The 22,016-nt window shown below is 34.7% G+C and overlaps 2 protein-coding genes across 3 annotated transcripts in view; one reads left to right on the top strand and one right to left on the bottom strand.

Annotated features, from left to right (window-relative positions):
* LOC138691605 (uncharacterized) overlaps positions 1-22,016 on the top strand; it is a 158,126-nt gene that overhangs the window by 50,284 nt on the left and 85,826 nt on the right. The gene's annotated exons all lie outside the window — the stretch shown is intronic.
* Positions 1-22,016, bottom strand: part of LOC138691593 (glucose dehydrogenase [FAD, quinone]-like) — a 48,379-nt gene that overhangs the window by 6,897 nt on the left and 19,466 nt on the right. Inside the window, exon 1 of one of the 2 annotated variants that reach the window (XM_069813728.1) lies at positions 15,676-15,775. The exons of the other annotated variant lie outside the window; for it this stretch is intronic. The gene's annotated coding sequence lies outside the window, so the exon portion shown is untranslated. Of the gene's footprint in view, positions 1-15,675; positions 15,776-22,016 lie in introns of those variants that run through there. 2 annotated transcript variants of the gene reach the window in all.

Here is a 22,016-nt window from a genome sequence, read left to right as displayed (position 1 = left end):
AAACTATTAATTTTATAAAGATTGAATGATAAGTATGTGTAACCTAACAATAATTGCATTCCTACAATTGTTCAAAATCATGTATGTATGTATGTAGGCCTATGTATGTATGTATGTATGTATGTATGTATGTATGTATGTATGTATGCCTATTTATGTATGTATGTATTCACACTGAAAATGGGTAAATACCCGGTGGCAGTGGTAACTAATTACACTCAATAATGATAATTAATAATAATAATAATAATAATAATAATAATAATAATAATAATAATAATAATAATAATAATAATAATCATAATCATAATAATGAAATAATAACAATAGTATAATAATTTTAACAAGGAACATCCTAAATTAAATGAAGCACGATCACGTAAAGTAACTTACTTATGGCTTTTAAGGAACCCGTTGGTTCATTGCCGCCCTCACATAAGCCTGCCATTGGTCCCTATCCTGAGCAAGATTAATCCAGTCTCTATCATCATATCCCACCTCTATCAAATCCATTTTAATATTATCTTCCCATCTACGTCTCGGCCTCCCTAAAGGTCTTTTTCCCTCCAATCTCCCAACTAACACTCTATATGCATTTCTGGATTCGCCCATACGTGCTACATGCCCTGCCCATCTCAAACGTCTGGATTTAATGTTCCTAATTATGTCAGGTGAAGAATACAATGCGTGCAGTTCTGTGTTTGTAACTTTCTCCATTCTCCTGTAACTTCATCCCTCTTAGCCTCAAATATTTTCCTAAGCACCTTATTCTCGAACACCCTTAATCTCTGTTCCTCTCTCAAAGTGAGAGTCCAAGTTTCACACCCATACAGAACAACCGATAATATGACTGTTTTATAAATTCTTACTTTCAGATTTTTCGACAGCAGACTGGTTGATATGCCATTCCCATCTAACCTAACCTCCTGTACTCCCACAAAGTCTATTCTGTATCTAGCTAGTTCTTTTGCTACTAATCTTGATACAAGTGTAATTACAAATTAAAAATGGAAAAGAGAAGAAAAAAAAACAAATAGATACCACCTAAATAAAAGACACAGATACAGATATAAATGAAAAACACCAAATAAAAACAAATCAAAAAGAGCCAAGTACAGACATCACAGCCAAAAATGAAAAATGTAGGCGTAGCTATAATTGGCAAATTGCAGAGCAAATACAACACCATGTTAATAAATTCAATATACAGCACTACACAGCAGGCCCAATAGACTCAATTCATTTATTAAAAAAACTCACCAACACAGAACATGTGTTTCACGTAATGCTTTACATAACTTTTCTTGTACATATTGTACGATAACGAAAAATCTAAATCCTGTTTATTTTATAGATGACTGTAAGTTCGAAGCATTAATAAAAGTGGAGACATTTTATGAGATAAGTGTTTTTGTTGTCTGTAAATAAAATAGAGATCACTTTCTCAAATTTGATTTACCAATATTGTACGTATGTGTGTGTATGTATGTATGTATGTATGTATGTATGTATGTATGTATGTATGTATGTATGTATGTATGTATGTATGTATGTATGTATGTATGTATGTATGTATGTATGTATGTATTTATTCTCACTGCAAATGGGTAAATACTCGGTATCAGTGGTAACTAATTACACTCAATAATGACAATTAATAATTAATTATAATTAATAATAATAATAATAATGAAATAATAACAATAGTATAATAATTTTAACAAGGAACACCCTAAATTAAATGAAGCACGGTCACGTGAAGTAACTTACTTACAAATGGCTTTTAAGGAACCCGCAGGTTCATTGCCGTCCTCACATAAGCCCGCCATCGGTCCCTAGCCTGTGCAAGATTAATCCAGTCTCTATCATCGTATCTCACCTCCCTCAAACCCATTTTAATATTAACCTCCCATCTACGTCTCGGCCACCCAAAAGGTCTTTTTCTCTCCGGACTCCCAACTAACACTCTATACGCATTTATGGATTCGCCCATATGTGCTACATGCCCTGCCCATCTCAAACGTCTGGATTTAATGTTCATAATTATGTCAGGTGAAGAATACAATGCGTGCAGTTCTGCGTTGTGTAACTTTCTCCATTCTCCTGTAACTTCATCCCTCTTAGCCCCAAATATTTCCCTAGGAACCCTATTCTCAAACACCCTTAATCTCTGTTCCTCTCTTAAAGTGAGACTCCAAGTTTCACAACCGTACAGAACAACCGGTAATATAACTGTTTTATAAATTCTAACTTTGAGGTGTTTTAACATTTAAAGTAAATCTAATTTGTATCTTAACCCTGAGTTCGAACTTAAACCCAAATACTATATACTATATACTATATATATATACTATATATACTATATAATATATATATATATATATATATATATATATATATATATATATACATATTATATGTTCATACATGCACAAGTTCGTTTCCGTACTATACTCCTTTCCCTGTCAACTCTCTCATGACACATTTCATTGACACTACCCTGATTTCACTAACACTTCAAAACATTTCACTGTTCAGATAATTTGCACTACCACTATAAACTATAAAACTTCACTGACACAACGACTTCTTCATTGATATAACACTTCAAAATATAACAAAACATCAATAATTGCACCCTTTTTATTCCATAGAATTGTACTTACTATATTCACCTCATTTAGCCTAGATCCTATTACAAGCTATTTCAGCACGTTCAGTATAATTCAAACGCTATGTCCCAACTACTATAAAAGCTAAATAAACAAACATTTTCATACTTAATATACATACATTACACTTTATAAAACACTATTCAGAATATTAAAATAGCTAATAATTGCCTGTAAAAATAATATCAAAGTTGTAATTTTTTTACAATCGTAAAGCAGCTACATAATAAAATATACAATTAATTAAATATCTGCATGATGCATTTACTGGAATGTTTTAAAGACCTATATCAACAATATAGTCTAGGATATTTTACCTATTCCTTCAAGAAATATTTTTTTCTTAATCGTTACCTTCAATATTAAATTTTCTAGAATTTTTTATTAAGAAAAAAGTGTTTCTTGAAGGAACAGGTAAAAGATTCTAGACAAAGTTGTTGATGTAGGTCTTTAAAACATTTCAGTAAATGAATCATTTAGACCAGGGGTCGTCAGCACAGAGCACGCTGGGGCTAGCCTCTCTTACCCGCGGAAAACGCAGTGCACTATAGTGCTCTCGTAGCTGCTAGCGGGTATGCTCTCTATCTCTCCCTGTTGCACGACAGTGCACACGGGACAGCACCGCTTACCCTTTGCACATTTCAGCGAGTGCTGACGACCACTGATTTAGATATTTAATTAATTGAAGCGTCGGCTGGAACAACGTTATAAGTTACATTTGGTAAAATTTACAGGAGCTGCAAAAATGTGTACACGTACAACGTTGTTCTTATAGGGTAGCAAACTTTTGAGTGGACAAATTTTACGTAGTACTGCATTGATGGACAGTTGCAAGCCAAGGAGTATAGCAAGGTAACATGACATACAACATTATTACACAGAAACACGCCGAATGAAAATTTTGTAACTTACAACGTTGTTCCAGCCGACGCTTCAATTGTAGATTTTATTATGTAAATCCTTTACGGTTGCAAAAATAATTAAGAACATTTCATATTATTTATATAGGTAATTATTAGCCATTGATTAGTGTTTTCTAAAATGTAATGTATGTAGACCTATATTAGGCATGAAAAGTTTTCTTCGTTTAGCTTTTATAGTAGCTGAGATATAAAAAAAAAAGAATTTCATTAAATTTTTCCAGGCCAATGGTGTACCTCCCTCCGTAAGTTATTTATTATGAACTTTTTCTACCCCCCCATAGATATACTAAAAATACAGATTAATTTATTTAGCAAGGTTATATGTTGGTGATATTGGCGATCTCCAATTAAATTTATTTAAACAATTTACATTGTTCAGATGTTGCTAAAAATACGAGGGTTGGATAAGAAGTCATAGCAACAGTGCAATAATCGCCCCCCCCCCATGTTTACCACATTCTACCACACTTCTGGAAGGCGTCGTGCACCATCAGCAATGCGTGTGCTTTTAATCACGTAAATGGAAACGTTATGAATTTAAAGACGAGCGCATTTAAATGTATGAGAAATATGCTAGCTGTTCAGTGAATAAAGAGGGTTGAGAAGGCGGTTTAAAAGTAATAAACTGTGTTTGCAGGTCATGTTACACACTCTTCCTCCTCCTAGCGTACTTGTGTGTGGGAACAGAAAGTAAAACAAATGACACTAGAATCAAGGTCCCATAGTTATCAAGATGGAAGGCGTCAGAACATGGCTGTCCAACTGATAACTCTCGGATCACATGCGGCCAATACTTGTTAGCCCGCGGAAATTTGCAGAACATTTAGCTGTTCATTTTAAACAAAAATGCTCTCAGGTGAATTATAAGTTTAAGAAATATCTAGTTTATTAAATACTTTAAAATGGGATAATACCTACAGATATTTAAGGAAATATATTCTGTCCACCTGTAGGCCTAAATACAGGGAGCTGTTATTGTCATTTCGGCAATAAACATTCTATATTAGTCGGCCTGGATAGCGTAGTCGGTATAACGCTGACTTTCTGTGCTAGAGGTTACGGGTTCGATCGCGGCCCAGGTCGATGGCATTTAAGTGTCTTTAAATGCGACAGGCTCATGTCAGTAGATTTACTGGCATGTAAAAAACTTCTGCGGGAAAAATTGCGGCATATCGGCGACGCTGATATAACCTCTGCAGTTGCGAGCGTCGTTAAATAAACCATATATATATTATATATATTGCTGGCATGTAAAAGAACTCCTGCGAGACAAAATTCCGACACACCGACAACGCTGATATAACCTCTGCAGTTGCGAGCGTCGTTAAATAAACCACATATATTATATATAAGTATATATATATATATATATATATATATATATATATATATATATTGCTGGCATGTAAAAGAACTCCTGCGAGACAAAATTCCGACACACCGACGACGCTGATATAACCTCTGCAGTTGCGAGCGTCGTTATAAAATATATATTCTATACGAGGATAGCAATGGCAAAGGAAGCTTTTAATAGAAAAAGGTGCAATTTCTGCTGTCTTACGGAAAAAGAACTAAGGAAGAGACTAGTGAAGTGCTTTATATGGCGTGACATTGTATGGGAGCAGAAACATAGAAATTACGACGAAGTGAAGAGAAACGACTGAAAGCATTTGAAATGTAGATATGAAGAAGAATGGAGCGTGTGAAATGGACAGACAGAATAAGAAATGAAGCTGTGTTGGAAAGAGTGGGTGAAGAAATAAAAATGGTGAAGCTAATCAGGAAGAGGAAAAGGAATTGGCTGGGTCACTGGCTAAGAAGAAACTGCCTACTGAAGGCTGCACTGGAAGAAATGGTGAACGGGAGAAAATTTCAGGATAGAAAAAGAAATCAGATGATAGACATTTTATGGTTCTTATGCGGAGACTACTATTAGAGGAATATGTAAAATAGGGAAGATTGAAGAATGTTGGGTTTGCAATGAATGACCTGCCCATGGGCATAAAACTAGGAATGAATGGCCCTTCAGCCTATGTTATCTGTCTATACTACGCAATATAAAACCTTTCTACACTCGATCCTGGGAAACTGAATTGAATTTCTGGCAGAGGGCACCACGACCTAGAAAATTTATTGCGTCAACCCAAACTGAATTCACTGAAGTTCGCGCTGCGCACCCAGATTTCGAACAGGCAACCCCAGTCATCCCTAGACCAGCCCTCTCCGTGCGTCGCCAGCTAGCATTCGGGAATTGCTTGTGAATATTTGTGGCCGAACGGTTGCGCTGTTTTATGAATAGAGCACATTGCACTATAAACTTAATTCAGACTATGGCAATGATGACAATAATAAGTAAACAAATGAAGGCGAAATAGTCCGACGTTCAACATCGAAAGTTACCAAGCAATTTCGCTTCGATTTGTTGAGGGAACATCCCAACCAGAACTGTTACTTAGGTGAAATGTACACACTATTTCGTCGGAAGTCGCGTTCGATCTCTAATAGTAAAGATCGACGGTATTTACTCTAGCGAAACATATTTACTGACTAACTTCCTATTTTACCTTTATAATCGCGAAGATGTTAATCTTAACCAAGATTAGAAATTATAAGCATCTCTTACAGTTTCGTGCCTTAAAAAGCACATCACTTTATTTTCACCAACATTTTTAACATTAACCTGGCTATACTCGGAAACACTGTTACCCCCTTCCATTACAGGAGTTTGGTGTTACGAGTGCAATATGTAAACAAACCATTTTACTAGCTGTAGGAGGAGAGAAAAGTAGTGTATCCATTTATGTTACAGGGAAATACGATATTACGATTTCCAGTTATGTTTATTACTTTTACGGTGTTTTATCAAAATGCAGTAGAGTAGTAACAGTTTTTTTTTGTCACAAACTCAACTCTTCAGACGATTGTATTCATTATATAATGGCTACTTTATTCAGCATATTACCGTACTTTCTGTAACTCTAATCTTCACCTCTGCTCAGTCCACACAGATAAAGTTATTCAGTTATGCTGTACACAGTACCTGTGCGAAATAAGCAGGGCCAGGTGTTTATGGAGATCGCGAAAATCATGACATAATAGATATACAATAGATTTTTACTAATCTTTACGAATTAAGGGATTCTGATTAATAATATGCGGATAAAACAATCGCGACAAATCGTGAAAAAGAGTTCTAATAGCGAAATATGAACACATTAGCGAATTATTACTATTGCGTCGTTTTATAGCGAATTTCATATTCTGAGTTCTTTTTTAGGACTTTTTTTCTTTTGAATTTGTTATACATTCAAGTAGGTTACATTACATGGTATTCCAGGTGTTCTGATTACAATAGTGAACTCAAAGGTATTCCAGGTGTTCTGATTACATTAGTGAACTCAAAAGACGGAGAATTCACCATTTCACCAATAATTTGAAAGTGTGAATTTGAGGGCTGCAAGTTTTTTTCGTGTTTAATGAATGTGTGTTAAATACAGTCTCAATCCAACAAATATTGTCAATTGGCCATACCGCACCTTTACCAGATTCCAACGAACCTTTCATGTTAATTATTTGGAAAGTAATATTCATACTGAGTTAATACTCCAATTTCAAAATAATTGTATTTTCCAAAATTTCCATTAATACCTGCCAAGAGTACAAATCAATCTCCAACAATCTCCGCCGACACCAATATTAAAAAACACAAATGATAAAATTAATCTCCATAAATATCTGCCCCTGGAAATAAGCTTCAATAATATAAACTCTTTCTTCTATAGAAAACGCAACCATATTTCTGAAACACACTATATTCTGTACTATTTACTTCACTGCTAGCAGACTTCGAATGCAACAGCGGCCGTAAGTTTGTGTGGCTGACGGGAGCAGAGACATTAGTGAAAGGGGTGGGAGTCAAGTACATTCAGAAACGAAGGTACAATAAAAATGCAAGTAAAAATAAAGTGATGTCCCTGTACAATGCTAACCTTTTCAGGACACTATTCTAATTTGTAAATTTACAGGCATAGGCCTATTATATTGGTCGTATCTAACAAAGTAACCTCATGCAAGAACGACATGTGCACGAGATTAAAACTAATATGTTAGCTTAAATACCTTATAACCAGTTCTGAACATGATGATATAGAAAAATCATGAGAATAGACCAGCTTTTCTTACCGAGAATAATCTATGAACATACTAATCTCAATGATTATTAGAGGAAAAAAATTCTCTCCGGCGCCGGGGATCGAACCCGGGTTCTTGGTTCTACGTACCAAGCAAGTGCTGTAACCACTGAGCTACGCCGAAGTTCAATCCACAGCACCGGATCGAATCCTTCTCCATACTGTTTCCCTTTGTGGTCTGACTCCAAGTTCGACATATCACCATCATACTTAGCAACACCATCATACTTAGGAAGGGCTGATCATATTAGGAAGTTTAAATGTAGAAAACAAAGAACGGACGTGGCAAAATTTTCCTTTGATAACCGCACAATAGTAGACTGGAACAGGTTACCTGCGGCAATCTTTCAGGGTGGTCCTCTTAAAATCAATACATTTAAGGAAAGGTTGAGAAGATTAGACTGAAAATGTAATTGGAGGTGCAGTGTAATTATTTAAGTTTGTCATGTAACTAATTGAGTTGATATATAATTAATTAAGTCGATATGTAATTAATTAAGATGATATGTAATTTAGTTGATATGTAAATAAATTAGGGTGATATATAATTAATTAAGGTGATATGTAATTAAGTTGGTATGTAATTAATTAAGGTGCTATGTAATTATTTAAAGTGGTAATAGTTGGGTGAAATAGAAGTACTTATAAGTTAGATTTACTTTTGCTTATCGTAGGCGTTATTATAGAATAGTTTTTATTTATAGTCCTAGGTTTATTGCGTCTAATATTTATAGATTTACGTTTATTTTATTTTATTTTATTTTATTTTATTTACGTTTATTTTATTTTATTTCTGTAATTGTAATTATTGTATATTATATATCACTGCCACCGGGTGTATACCCAATTGTAGTGTTAATAAATACATACATACATACATACATACATATTGTTGGCATAATACAGGGTGGGCAAAATAAAACTGGCCCGCGAAAAGTACAGTATATATGAAATATATTAATTTATATGTATAAGACTAATGCGGAAATGGTCCTGAAACCGTGATTTCGTTGCATCTTCTATGATGTTCATTAACAAAGATCAATCTTAAACAGTCTTATAACTATAAATATATATAAATGTAAATATTACAGATTTTCCTTGCCAGTTTCATTTTGCCCACTCTGTATATTAAGTCATCTGCCATTATACAAGGAGCGCACTCAACTGAGTGACTTGGTGGTCGGGATTGCACAGTAATATGCACTGTCGGGCGAAGAATCTACGTAAATTTTTGGTCCTACAGAATATATCTGTTATGGTAACAATTATTATTAGAGGAAAAAAATGCGCTCCGGCGCCGGGGATCGAACTCGGGTCCTTGAGGAGAGGGATTTGATCCGGTGCTGTGGATTGAACTTCGGCGTAGCTCAGTGTTAGAGTACTTGGTAGAACCAAGGACCCGGGTTCGATCTCCGGCGCCGTAGCGAATTTTTCTGCTCTAATTGTTACCATAACAGATATATTCTGTAGGACCAAAAGTTAATCGTAGGGGAGAGTCGGGTAGTATCGGACAGTGAGTTTCTTTATTCTACCACACGATGATAGTACCTGATTGACATGCTTACGTTTCTGTGATGTCGCATAGAGAAACGTAACCATGTCATTCAGGTACTACCATATGGTGGTAGATGAAAGAAACGCACTGTCCGATACTACCCGACTCTCCCCTATAATATGGAATCTCGTCAATTTTTAGTTATATTGTTTCTAATCTCTAATATGTTTCACACCTGAACGTAGGTACTCCCAAACAGTGTTGGTAACTTGGTTGTTTTTCGACTAAACTTTTTTTTCAATGCCAGTTTAGTTTGGAAAATAGCTATTTAGTTGCTGGTGGAAAATATGTCTTTTTAAAATATTGTCTAGTTGAAATCTATTTCTTTGTGTTTGTTTTTAGGTAACAACTCTATCAGTTTTTGGTGAAAGGTACTGTATTTAATTACCGTGATGTTAGTGACAAAATAGTATATTGCGATAGAAGTATGGTAAGCGTATTATAAGAGAATCGAGGAAACAGTTTGAAAAAAAACGAGACGAAGCAATTCCCTAGATTCTGTTAAGAACTTACCTCATGTGTATCGCACATTATTTTCTGGACGATCGTCATTTAAATAAATTTGTTCTTAAGTTTAAATATTGCATACATTTGTTTGATAAGTAAACATTTCTCTATAAGGAAGTTATGAACGTCGTTGCCAAGGCAGTGTGTAGGCATTTGTTTTTATTTACCGCACATTTGTGCAATAAGTACTATATTTAACCAGAGCTCGGAACTTTGTACCGATCACTATCGCTCTATACAGGGTACGACCAGCCAAGTGCGACGTCATCAACGCATCAAAACAGCTACTCGTAGAAATAGGAAGGTAAAGTGGAAAGGAAAACAAACTCGCCGTCAAGGCAATATTCCCCTTTCCGGAAAAGAAAACCTGTAGAACATTCGTAAATGCACAGCTAGTTACATATTATGTTTATGTACAACTACACAAATTGTTACATACATATAGACTGACATTGATACAATATTTCTCTTTACATATTTACATTTATGAAATATAACACAGGGTGTAACATTTACTGAAATTATGCAAAACAATAGGTTAATAAAAAAATAATACATTTCTTCAATACAGAGTGTAAGGGGTATAAGTGCCGTCCTTTTCACAGTCGTCTGGGTCGGTCTACAGGATCAAAAAATGTCCATACAACATAGGGTCGAAACTCGATAGTTTTCCCAGAAAAATATTTCTTTTCTTATTTTAATTGCGTTATACTGCTTATTTTTCCACCTCTTCGAAGGATAAATCTCCAATTTTTATAGTTCCATTTCGTACTATATTCTGGTCACGAGACAATCATATACTTAGTCTTCCCGAAAAGACTAAGTACCGGTATATGATTATGTCTCGTGACCAGAATGTAGTACGAAATGGAACTATAAAAATTGGAGATTTATCCTTCGAAGAGGTGGAAAAATTCAAATATCTTGGAGCAACAGTAACAAATATAAATGACACTCGGGAGGAAATTAAACGCAGAATAAATATGGAAAATGCCTGTTATTATTCGGTTGAGAAGCTTTTGTCATCTAGTCTGCTGTCAAAAAATTTGAAAGTTAGAATTTATAAAACAGTTATATTACCGGTTGTTCTGTACGGCTGTGAAACTTGGACTCTCACTTTGAGAGAGGAACAGAGATTAAGGGTGTTTGAGAATAAGGTTCTTAGGAAAATATTTGGGGCTAAGACGGATGAAGTTACAGGAGAATGGAGAAAGTTACACAACGCAGAGCTTCACGCATTGTATACTTCATTTGACATAATTAGGACCATAAAATCCAGACGTTTGAAATGGGCAGGACATGTAGCACGTATGGGCGAATCCAGAAATGCATATGGAGTGTTAGTTAGGAGGCCGGAGGGCAAAAGACCTTTGGGGAGGCCGAGACTTAGATGGGATATGATGGTAGAGACTGGATTAATCTTGATCAGGATAGGGACCAATGGCGGGCTTATGTGAGGGCGGCAATGAGCCTCCGGGTTCCTTAAAAGCCAGTAAGTAAGTATACTGCTTATAGGCCTATCGTTAGTAAAATTACGAAAACAATTGCATCAGTAGTTATATCTAGCAAAGAGTTAATATTAATGTAAATAAATATTTGTGTTCTACGTTTTCGTGAAAGTAAATAATAACGTATGCTTAAATTTGTTAATATTCTGGCGTGAGAGACGTGGCAACATATTGATTGAGCAAGCAGTACTCTGCACAGATGTACGTATGTATGTATTTATTCACACTGCAATGGGTATATACCCGGTGGCAGTGGTAACTAATTACACTCAATAATGACAATAATAAACTTATTAATTAAAAATACAATTAATGATAATACTAATAATTAATACTACTACTACTACTACTACTACTACTACTACTACTACTACTACTACTACTACTACTACTACTACTACTAATAATAATAATAATAATAATAACAACAGGGAATATACTAAATTAAATGAAACGATCACTGTCAACTGAGTTCAAGCTCCCTGTCCATAGGTCTACTGACGAGCGGATGACAGTTCAGTACAGGTATTCGATAAATAACTCACAATGTCGTTCACAGTTTAGTAATATCATTATGTGTTATTAATTTATGGGAAAAGTCGTCGTAATTGGGTTGGATCCCCCTTTGGTTGGGTTGGATCCCCCTTTGGACTTTGGTTTCTTCGGAAGTTTTCCCCAGCCGTGGGACTCAAGCCGGATGGTCTATGGCGAGTCCTTGGCATCAACCCCCTTGATTTGATTACCCCCTTTGATTTGATTACCTGGTTGGGTTTTTCCGAGGTTTCCCCCACCGAAAAGGCAAATGCCGGGTAATATTTTGGCGAATCCTCGGACCTCATCTCATCTCACTACATCTCGCCAAAATGTAAAAAAAAAAAAAATATATAAAAAAATTGTACAAAATTGTAAAAATGGTAGAAAATTACTAAATTGTAAAACTATAAAAATTTGTAAAAATTGTAATTGTAATATTGTAAAATGTTGACATGTTCCACATCTTAAAGCTTCATTGCTCATGTAAGATCTATGGAATAAAATAAATGAATGAAATGAATGAATGAATGCATGAATGAATGAATGAAATTCAAGTGAGGCAAGAAGGATGTACTGTCAACTTTTTCCGCAAAGAAGGTTACCTAATCGGTGAACTTTTGTAGCAGTTTCTCAACGATTGTTAGAATGTAGGAATCTCTTACCCCGTTTCGAAAATCATAGAACCAGAAATTTGTTTTAAAATGATATTGCTTTATAGAAGCGGGAGGGATAAAAATGTTGCATTAGAAAAATAGTTCGTATGATTTTGTGCAGTAAATCATTATTATTTCCCTTTCAGACGTATCTAACATACAAATTTATTTTTAATGTGCATTACATAATGCATTAGCATATTAAAATACAATTGCATTTATAATAAATGTTAAAATATGCAACTATATGCAACATAAAACCTGTAACTTTCAAATTTATATTTTGTGTATATAATTTATCAACACATTCAGCTCCGAATTTATAAATATTATGAACTCATGCGCTCTAGTTTATGATGTTTAAAGAAGGTTGCTTCAAACAAACATTGCCGATTACTTCCATAAAAACCACAATAAATTTAAATTTGATCCTCACGAATACCATACCAGACAAAATTACAGTTTCTTTCTAAATATTCCGAAATGCCACACAACTGCCGGATTAAAACACAGCAGAAGTTTTGGACCCAAAATATATAATGAATTAATTAGAGCTTAACCTGAGCTAAGTACACTTAACACACATAAATTTAAGAAACAAATCAGATTAATTATTTAATTGTTTAAGCTAATTGAGTTAAAAACTGATACTCTAATATTTATGTACTTTTGTATTTTCTATTTGTATATAGACCCTAGTATTACATGCTGTATTATTTTACCATTTATTAATGTTATTGTGCTCAATGAACTCTTAATTTTGTGATATATTTTGTATAACTGATCTGAACTGCGCCCGAGCACGAGCTTCTGCTCTTTCATGCTGCAATGCCTAATGTAGCTCAAGTGTAAAGTATTAAATTTATTATTATTATTATTATTATTATTATTTTTATTATTATTATTATTATTATAAACATAACCTAAAATTATTTTAAACACCAGAAAAATGACGTAAAATTTTATTATTTACTCAGAATCAATGTAGACAACTTTGTTCTTGTTTGTTTCCCTAACATAAGAAATAATGACAATTTAAACGGTATGGGCCGTTGAAAAGAGCATCGTTGTGAATTGGACAGCCTGACATTAAACAATGGAAAGGGAATTGCTGGTTATGCTTTTGTTTTTACATGTAAATAGAACGTAGTGTGAACTTGAGAGCGAGTAAGTGTGCGGTGCTTTCGTTTGGAACTATAACCGGTTCTTGTAACTGCTATGTGTTGGGAGAGGTTGTAAAGTTTACCTCAGTTTAATTGCTCGTTTACAAACATATAGCATCATTACTGGAATACTTTTCGCAGTTATATATGCAGTTTCATACCTTAAACACACAACCACCATCAGTACAGTAAACACCTATACAAATTTATTCACTACACCACCGTAACCAAATCATCCTATAACCACAATCATCGCCAAAACCACCAACAGAGCCACAAACGCGGCATTGAACACCATCACTATATCACTACTAAATCAAATTACTACCACTATCAAAATCACCATTACTACAATCATCACTAATTATTGCCATTACCAAAATCACCAGCATTACAATAATGATTTCCAATTACCAAAATCACCATCACCACAATAATCATCATCACTAAAATCATCGCCACTACAATCATCACCAAATACTACCCTTATTAAAATCATCATCAAACTAATCACCAGTTCACCGCTGTGGAGGTTAGAATGCCTGACCTTTAACGAGCGGGTCCGGGTTCAAATTCTGGTTGGGACAAGTTTCGTGGTTGAGGTTTTTTACGGGGTTTTCTCTCAATCAATTGGCATCATCTAATTCAGATGTTATATAACCATAGCAGTTGAAAAAGCGTCGTAAAATAACCAATTAAATAAACAACCACCACGAATTGCTACCATTACCAAAATCATCACAATAATCAATTCATCCACAATTACTATCATTACCAAAACCACCATCACCACTACTTATCATTACCAAAACCACGATCACCACTACCATTACCAAAACCACCATCATCACTACCATTACAAAAACCACCTTCACCACTACTTATCATTACCAAAACCACCATCGCCACTACTTATCATTACCAAAACCACCATCACCACTACTTATCATTACCAAAACCACCATCACCACTAACATTACCAAAATCACCATCATCACTACCATAACCAAAACCAACTTCACCACTACTTATCATTACGAAAACCACCATCACCAAAATCACCATCACCACTACCATTACCAAAACCACCATCATCACTACCATTACCAAAACCACCATCACCACTACCATTACCAAAATCACCATCACCACTACCATTACCAAAATCACCATTACCACTACCATTACCAAAACTACCATCATCACTACCATTACCAAAACCATCATCATCACTACCATTACCAAAATCACCCCCACCTCTACTTATCATTATTAAAACCACCATCATCACTACCATTATCAAAACCACCATCACAACTACTTATCATTACCAAAATCACTATCACCACTACCATTACCAAAACCATCACCACTACCATTACCATAATCACCATCACCACTACCATTACCAAAACCATCACCACTACCATTACCAAAATCACCTTCATCACTACCATTACCAAAATCACCATCACCACTACCATTACCAAAACCACCATCATTACTACCATTACCAAAACCACCATCATCACTACCATTACCAAAACCATCATCATCACTACCATTACCAAAATCACCGCCACCTCTACTTATCATTATTAAAACCACCATCATCACTACCATTACCAATACCACCATCACAACTACTTATCATTACCAAAATCACTATCACCACTACCATTACCAAAACCATCACCACTACCATTACCAAAATCACTTTCATCACTACTCATTACCAAAATCATTACAACAATCTTTACTAGTTATTACCACTACCAAATTCACCATGTCCATAATCATCAAATACTACCACTACCAAAGTCACTATCACCACAATCACCATCTCCTATTGCTGCCACTACCACAGTCAGCACCATGGACTATAATATATACCAATTTTTTATTCGACATTGTAATTAATTGCAGCGATTTGGATGCGACGGTGTAGGCTACATAATACGGATTACCTTTCTGTCTGGTACGGCTGGCAGAACGACCCACACCGCTGCGATCAACCGCGGAAAACGAAGTGCTGTCGAGTTCAGTGAGCAAGAACTAACCTGTTATGTGGGGAGCTGATTACTGTACTTTTACAGTTACCACAAGTCCATCATACACGAAACTACGTTCACACATATGTACATACATACACACACAGATGAGGAGGCGAGATCAGGCAATCAAGCGAGAGGGAAAAGAATAAGCCATCAGAAAGACAGTTTGTTTCATGATGGCTAATATGATACGAATCTACAGACACAGAAACTCATCTCAGACTAAAACCTACCTCGACCTAATTACATAAATGACGCTATAACTAAAGTTAATGATGACTTGAATTCAATATCCATATGGTCGAAAACGCACGGACTTAATTTAAATGCAAGTAAATCGCAGGCAATCGTAATAGAACATCAAAGATCGAAGTGTGACAAGCAAAATTTGCCACCGATAATTGTAAATAATACTACTATTCCATACAGCTCGACTGTGAAGGTATTTATATGGATTGTCACCTGGAATGGAATGAACAAGTGAATCACACTTCTAAAAAAATATTTTCTATTATTCACTCATTAAAGCGACTGAAGCATTTTCTTCCCGATAAATTAAACACTCGTGATGCCACACTTCGACTACTGCGATGTTATATTAAGTAACCTAAATGCAAATTTGAGCAGCAGGCTACAACGTGTGTATAATGCGTGCGTCCGTTATATTTGTAATATTCGTAAGTATGATCATGTTTCCCCGTCTTTCCAAACTCTGTCTCGGCTAAGGCTAAGCGATCGACGAGCCCTGCATTCTCTTGTTCTCTTATTTCAAATTCTGCGCACCGCTACCCCAATCTATTTGGCTTCTCGTTTTCAAAATTTATCCGCATATCATCAGCTAAGTACAAGATCTCATCAGAACAATTTACTCATCATACCCTACCACAAGACATCTTTATATTCTTCATCTTATACAGTTTCAGTTGCTAGAAATTGGAACTCGCTTCCGAGTGATGTAAGGGGTTGTTGGACAATAACTTCATTTAGGTCAAAATTACATAAATTCTTACTTAACAGATTAATTGCTGATTAATATTTGTTACTTATAATGAAACTAACATCTGTCCATTGTTATTATTATCATTAATTTCTCTAAATAGATTACAAAACCTCTAATGGCAAAATTTCATTACGTTAATATGAGAATATTATTATTATTATTATTATTATTATTATTATTATTATTATTAATTATAGAAATATATTTTAGATTTATATTTTTTGTTTCTGTAACGTAGTTCTAGTAAGTTTATATTAAATTAATTTTCGTTATTTTACTAGCTATCCCAAATATTAAATTAATTATAATTGATTGAATTAAGTTAGCTCATAAATTAAGTTACTACTTTACCTTATAGGTTTATCTAAATTTAAATAAATATGTAGTCTACTAGTCGTTAAAATTGAAGAATATTGCTGGAGAACCTTTTAAGTGTAGTGTAAATATTTGTAATTTAAATGTGTATTGTATTGATTAAGCCTGGTTGAGTGGAAGAGAAGGCCTTATGGCCTTAACTCTGCCAGCGAAAATAAAACATTATTATTATCATTATTATTATTATTATTATTATTATTATTATTACCTTCCCCCTCCATACCCATTGGTGATACAGCCTAGCCACGCAAACGTAAAGCATTACAGAAATACAGTGAAGTCCTGTATTTGGACATCCCTGAATGTTAGACACCTCATTATATTGGACATATTTTCTTGGAATTTCTATGCTTTTACATGTCCAATATATTCCTTTATGTTGGACACCCTTCAATCCTGGAAGCTGGACATACCTTATAGTTCTATCGTGGACGGTTGTCTTGATGTATTGTGTATTTCTGCTACCTGTTTAGAGCTGAGCTTCATTGAACCCTTGTGTTTTACTAGGGTCGTGACATCGGTATATTTGTATTAGCACAGTATACAGGGTGTTTAAAAAATACGAGGCATAAATTCAGGTATGTATTTCCCACATGTAGACAATCAAAATAGTTCATTACAACATGTGTCCGGAAATGCTTTATTTCCGAGTTATGGCCTTCACAACATTGAAATTCACCGGAACGTTTTTCTTTCTGCAGGTCGTTGCCGTCAAAGGAGGCATTAAGAGGGCACTCTGACAGTTCATTCCGAGGCGAAGGTTACATTCAGTGTTGTGTAGGCGTTAGACTGTGCGACATGTATTCAAATCGAATTGTGGCATGTTCTGAGGATATACGCAATACTCCTGGAGTTTGGGATCGTGTTCGCAGGTCAATGAGACATCGATGTGAGGTCTGTATTCAAGCAGGAGGTGGACATTTTGAACATCTTCTGTAATGACAACGACCTGCGGAAATAAAAACGTTCCGGTGAATTTCAATGTTGTGAAGGCCATAACTCGGAAATGAAGCATTTCCGGACACATGTTGTAATGAACTATTTTGATTGTCTACGTGTGGGAAATACATACCTGAAATTATGCCCCGTATTTTTTAAACACTCTGTATATTAGACTGTGGTATTAGTCTGAGGTGAACATAACACGCCGGACAGAATGTAGTCGGCGTGTTTCAAGTACAGGTAGCGGAAGGGAATTTGACACACGCCTAAGCAAGCACGTTCCGTGGTTTGTATACGATTATTGCATGCTATAAAATCAAGACAATACAATTATTGTATACTAGCCGTACCCGTGCGCTCCGCTGCACCTGTTAGAAATAAATATAAAGTAATTACATAATTAAAATAGACATTTTTGATCCAGGGAACATTCGTGTTTGATAGAAGGATAAATCGTTTAATATGTTACTTAATTTAAGTTATATTTAAATAATTAAAGTGCGGTCATTTTGGTCCAGAGAGCAATCATTTGGTGCAATGACAATTCCTTTAACATGTTTCTTAATTGTTATTACATGCAACCATAGTTTAATGAAGATTGACATATCATTTAGTTTTAATGTGTATACTTTATATTACTTGCTATATGTTTCAGAAGTTACTGTAATAACATTGTACAATTATGTCCATCTAGAGAAACTACACTTTCCAATGGTGAAATAATAATTAAACAATTAATTAGCTTCCGATATTACTTCATACAAACACAGGAACATTCTCTTAGGCTATGTTTAATAGCTTTCGATTGTTGTTGTCCAAGGCCCCTTATAGACGAAGTCATTTGTTTTTATTTCAGTACAGCGCCTTAGATGGCGTTGTTATTGTAATTTTAAAACTCATTTATCTCATTAAATATCAGTCCTATCAAAATTTTGTGTAGAATAAAACTTATTGGAAATTATTTTTAAAGAAACGTTTGTTATGTAATATTTTTCATGAAAATCAATAATAAGCGAGATATTTCGATTTATTTAATTTTGAATGCCATATAGCCTAAAATCTAAGTTACAACGAACTTAATTTATATTCCAATTTTCATATAAATCGGTTCAGCCATTATCGCGTGAAAAGGTAACAAACATCCAGACAGACATACAAACAAAAATTTCAGAAAAGCGATTTTCGGTTTCAGGATGGTTAATTATACATGTTAATACCAATTATTTTTTGAAAATCGAAAATTACCAGAACAATTTTGGCTACAGATTTATTATTAGTATAGATAAGGGCTGATATCAGAAAGGTCTAAACTGTTGGTGAGGTTGAGAAATCATACTTAAATTGTCACAAATGTGGTAAAACATAAGTCTGAAAAGATATATATATATATATATATATATATATATATATATATATATATAGAGTTTTACATTACAGTTTTAGAAATCCGAAAACGTAGCTATATGGCGTACAATTTTGCTTTCTCTATATTTAACTGTTGCATTAATTTATCACATCAATTCCGTATCTTACTTTTCTTGCATGTTGTTCGCTTAGTTTCGGTTCCTGCTGCAATAAACAACAACATTCACTTTCAAAGTTCAAATGAAAATGACCGCCGAGTGTCGGATAGTATAACCTTGTTTGCGGAAAAACTGCGTTCTTACATCGGCTGAAACCAAGGGCGCATATGTAAAATATTTCATATTATCAATTTCGTTTCTACATCACACAGTAATACACAAAAAAAAAAAAAATCGTGGTTTCAATTCATTATGCAAAATTACAAAAGTTTTGTCAGATGCCAAGTGCGATTGTTATAAACTTGATGTAGAAATGAAATTGATATTATGAAATATTTTACATATGCGCCCTTGGTTTCAGCCAATTTTGAACGCAGTTTTTCCGCATACAAGGTTATACCAGCGAATAGGGATTATAAAGAATGGACACTTCGCGTCGGTACCTTTGATGTAGCCGAACTGATTTCAGTGACCTTCAAGCCAGCTAAAGCGTCAGATTCTGCTTTCTCCCTAGAGTTGGCGCTGACATCACACCAGCTAGCAGTCGTCACAGCGGAAATATAACACATACAATTAATACATCTAGGTACATTATGTACTCAAATAAAATAAATTGGATCCATAAAATCATAAATCCTTCATTAACTGCAATGTCTAGACTCTAGAGTTCCTTTATAATGAGAGTTGAGACGTTGACCCCAACAACAATTAAAATATATAATGATTTGATAGCCCTGAAAATGGAAAAACAAAACTCTTACGAGAAGTAAAACCATATACCTATATTATATTATTATACAAATATTAAACGAATTCGATACTTAATTTTATATTGTATTATGTTATTTTATAATATAAAGTATTATATCTGAAATATAAAATATTATTATTACAACTAGTTTGTCACTGAGAAATAAGGAAAAGCTGTTAACTTGAATTTATTTGAAGCAAAGCGTTATGGATTATGCAATAAGGTAGGCGATGTTTGGATCCTGTGTCTCAAATCTGTTCTCAATTATTATCTTAGCGTATGCTCGATTACACTAACCTCTAGCGCTTGAAAGTGGAACTAACCGCTGGCGCACAGAGAAACAAAACACAGGAAAATTCGCTCAGTGTCCATTCTTTATAATCCCTATTCGCTGGTTATACTATCCGACACTCGGCTTCATTTTCATTTGAAACTTTGAAAATGAATGTTGTTGTTCATTGCAGCAGGAACCGAAACTAAGCGAACAACATGCAAAAAATGTAAGATACAGAATAGGTGTGATAAATAAATTAATGTAACAGTTAAATATAGGGAAAGTAAAATTGTACGCCATATACGTTTTCAGCATTATAAAACTGTAATGCAAAACTCTAAATATAAAGAAAAACATTTTTTCATACTTATGCTTTACTACTTTGTGACAATTTAAGTATGATTTCCAACAATTTATTTTCTACCTCACCAGCATTTTAGACCTTTCCGATATTAATCCTTACTTACTTACTGGCTTTTAAGGAACCCGGAGGTTCATTGCCGCCCTCACATAAGCCCGCCATTGGTCCCTATCCTAAGCAAGATTAATCCAGTCTCTATCATCATATCCCACCTCCCTCAAATCCATTTTAATATTATCTTCCCATCTACGTCTCGGCCTCCCCAAAGGTCTTTTCCCCTCTGGCCTCCCAACTAACACTCTATATGCATTTCTGGATTCGCCCATACGTGCTACATGCCCTGCCCATCTCAAACGTCTGGATTTAATGTTCCTAATTATGTCAGGTGAAGGATATAATGCGTGCAGCTCTGCGTTGTGTAACTTTCTCCATTTTCCTGTAACCTCATCCCTTTTAGCCCCAAATATTTTCCTAAGAACCTTATTCTCAAAAACCCTCAATCTCTGTTCCTCTCTCAAAGTGAGAGTCCAAGTTTCACAGCCGTACAGAACAACCGGTATATAACTGTTTTATAAATTCTAACTTTCAGATTTTTTGACAGCAGACTAGATGACAAAAGCTTCTCAACCGAATAATAACAGGCATTTCCCATATTTATTCTGCGTTTAATTTCCTCCCGAGTGTCATTTATTTTTGTTACTGTTGCTCCAAGATAATTGAATTTTTCCACCTCTTCGAAGGATAAATCTCCAACTTTTATAGTTCCATTTCGTACAATATTCTGATTACGAGACATAATCATATACTTAGTCATTTCGGGATTTACTTCCAAACCTATCTCTTTACTTGCTTCAAGTAGAATTTCCGCATTTTCCCTAATCGTTTGAGGATTTTCTCCTAACATATTCACGTCATCCGCATAGACAAGAAGCTGATGTAACCCGTTCAATTCCAAACCCTCTCTGTTATCCTGAACTTTCCTAATGGCATATTCTAGAGCGAAGTTGAAAAGTAAAGGTGATAGTGCA

This window comes from Periplaneta americana, chromosome 2 (assembly GCF_040183065.1).
Source record: "Periplaneta americana isolate PAMFEO1 chromosome 2, P.americana_PAMFEO1_priV1, whole genome shotgun sequence".
NCBI lineage: Eukaryota > Metazoa > Arthropoda > Insecta > Blattodea > Blattidae > Periplaneta > Periplaneta americana.
The sequence above is the reverse complement of the archived record's forward strand: the minus strand, read 5'-3'. Positions and strand labels throughout refer to the sequence as shown.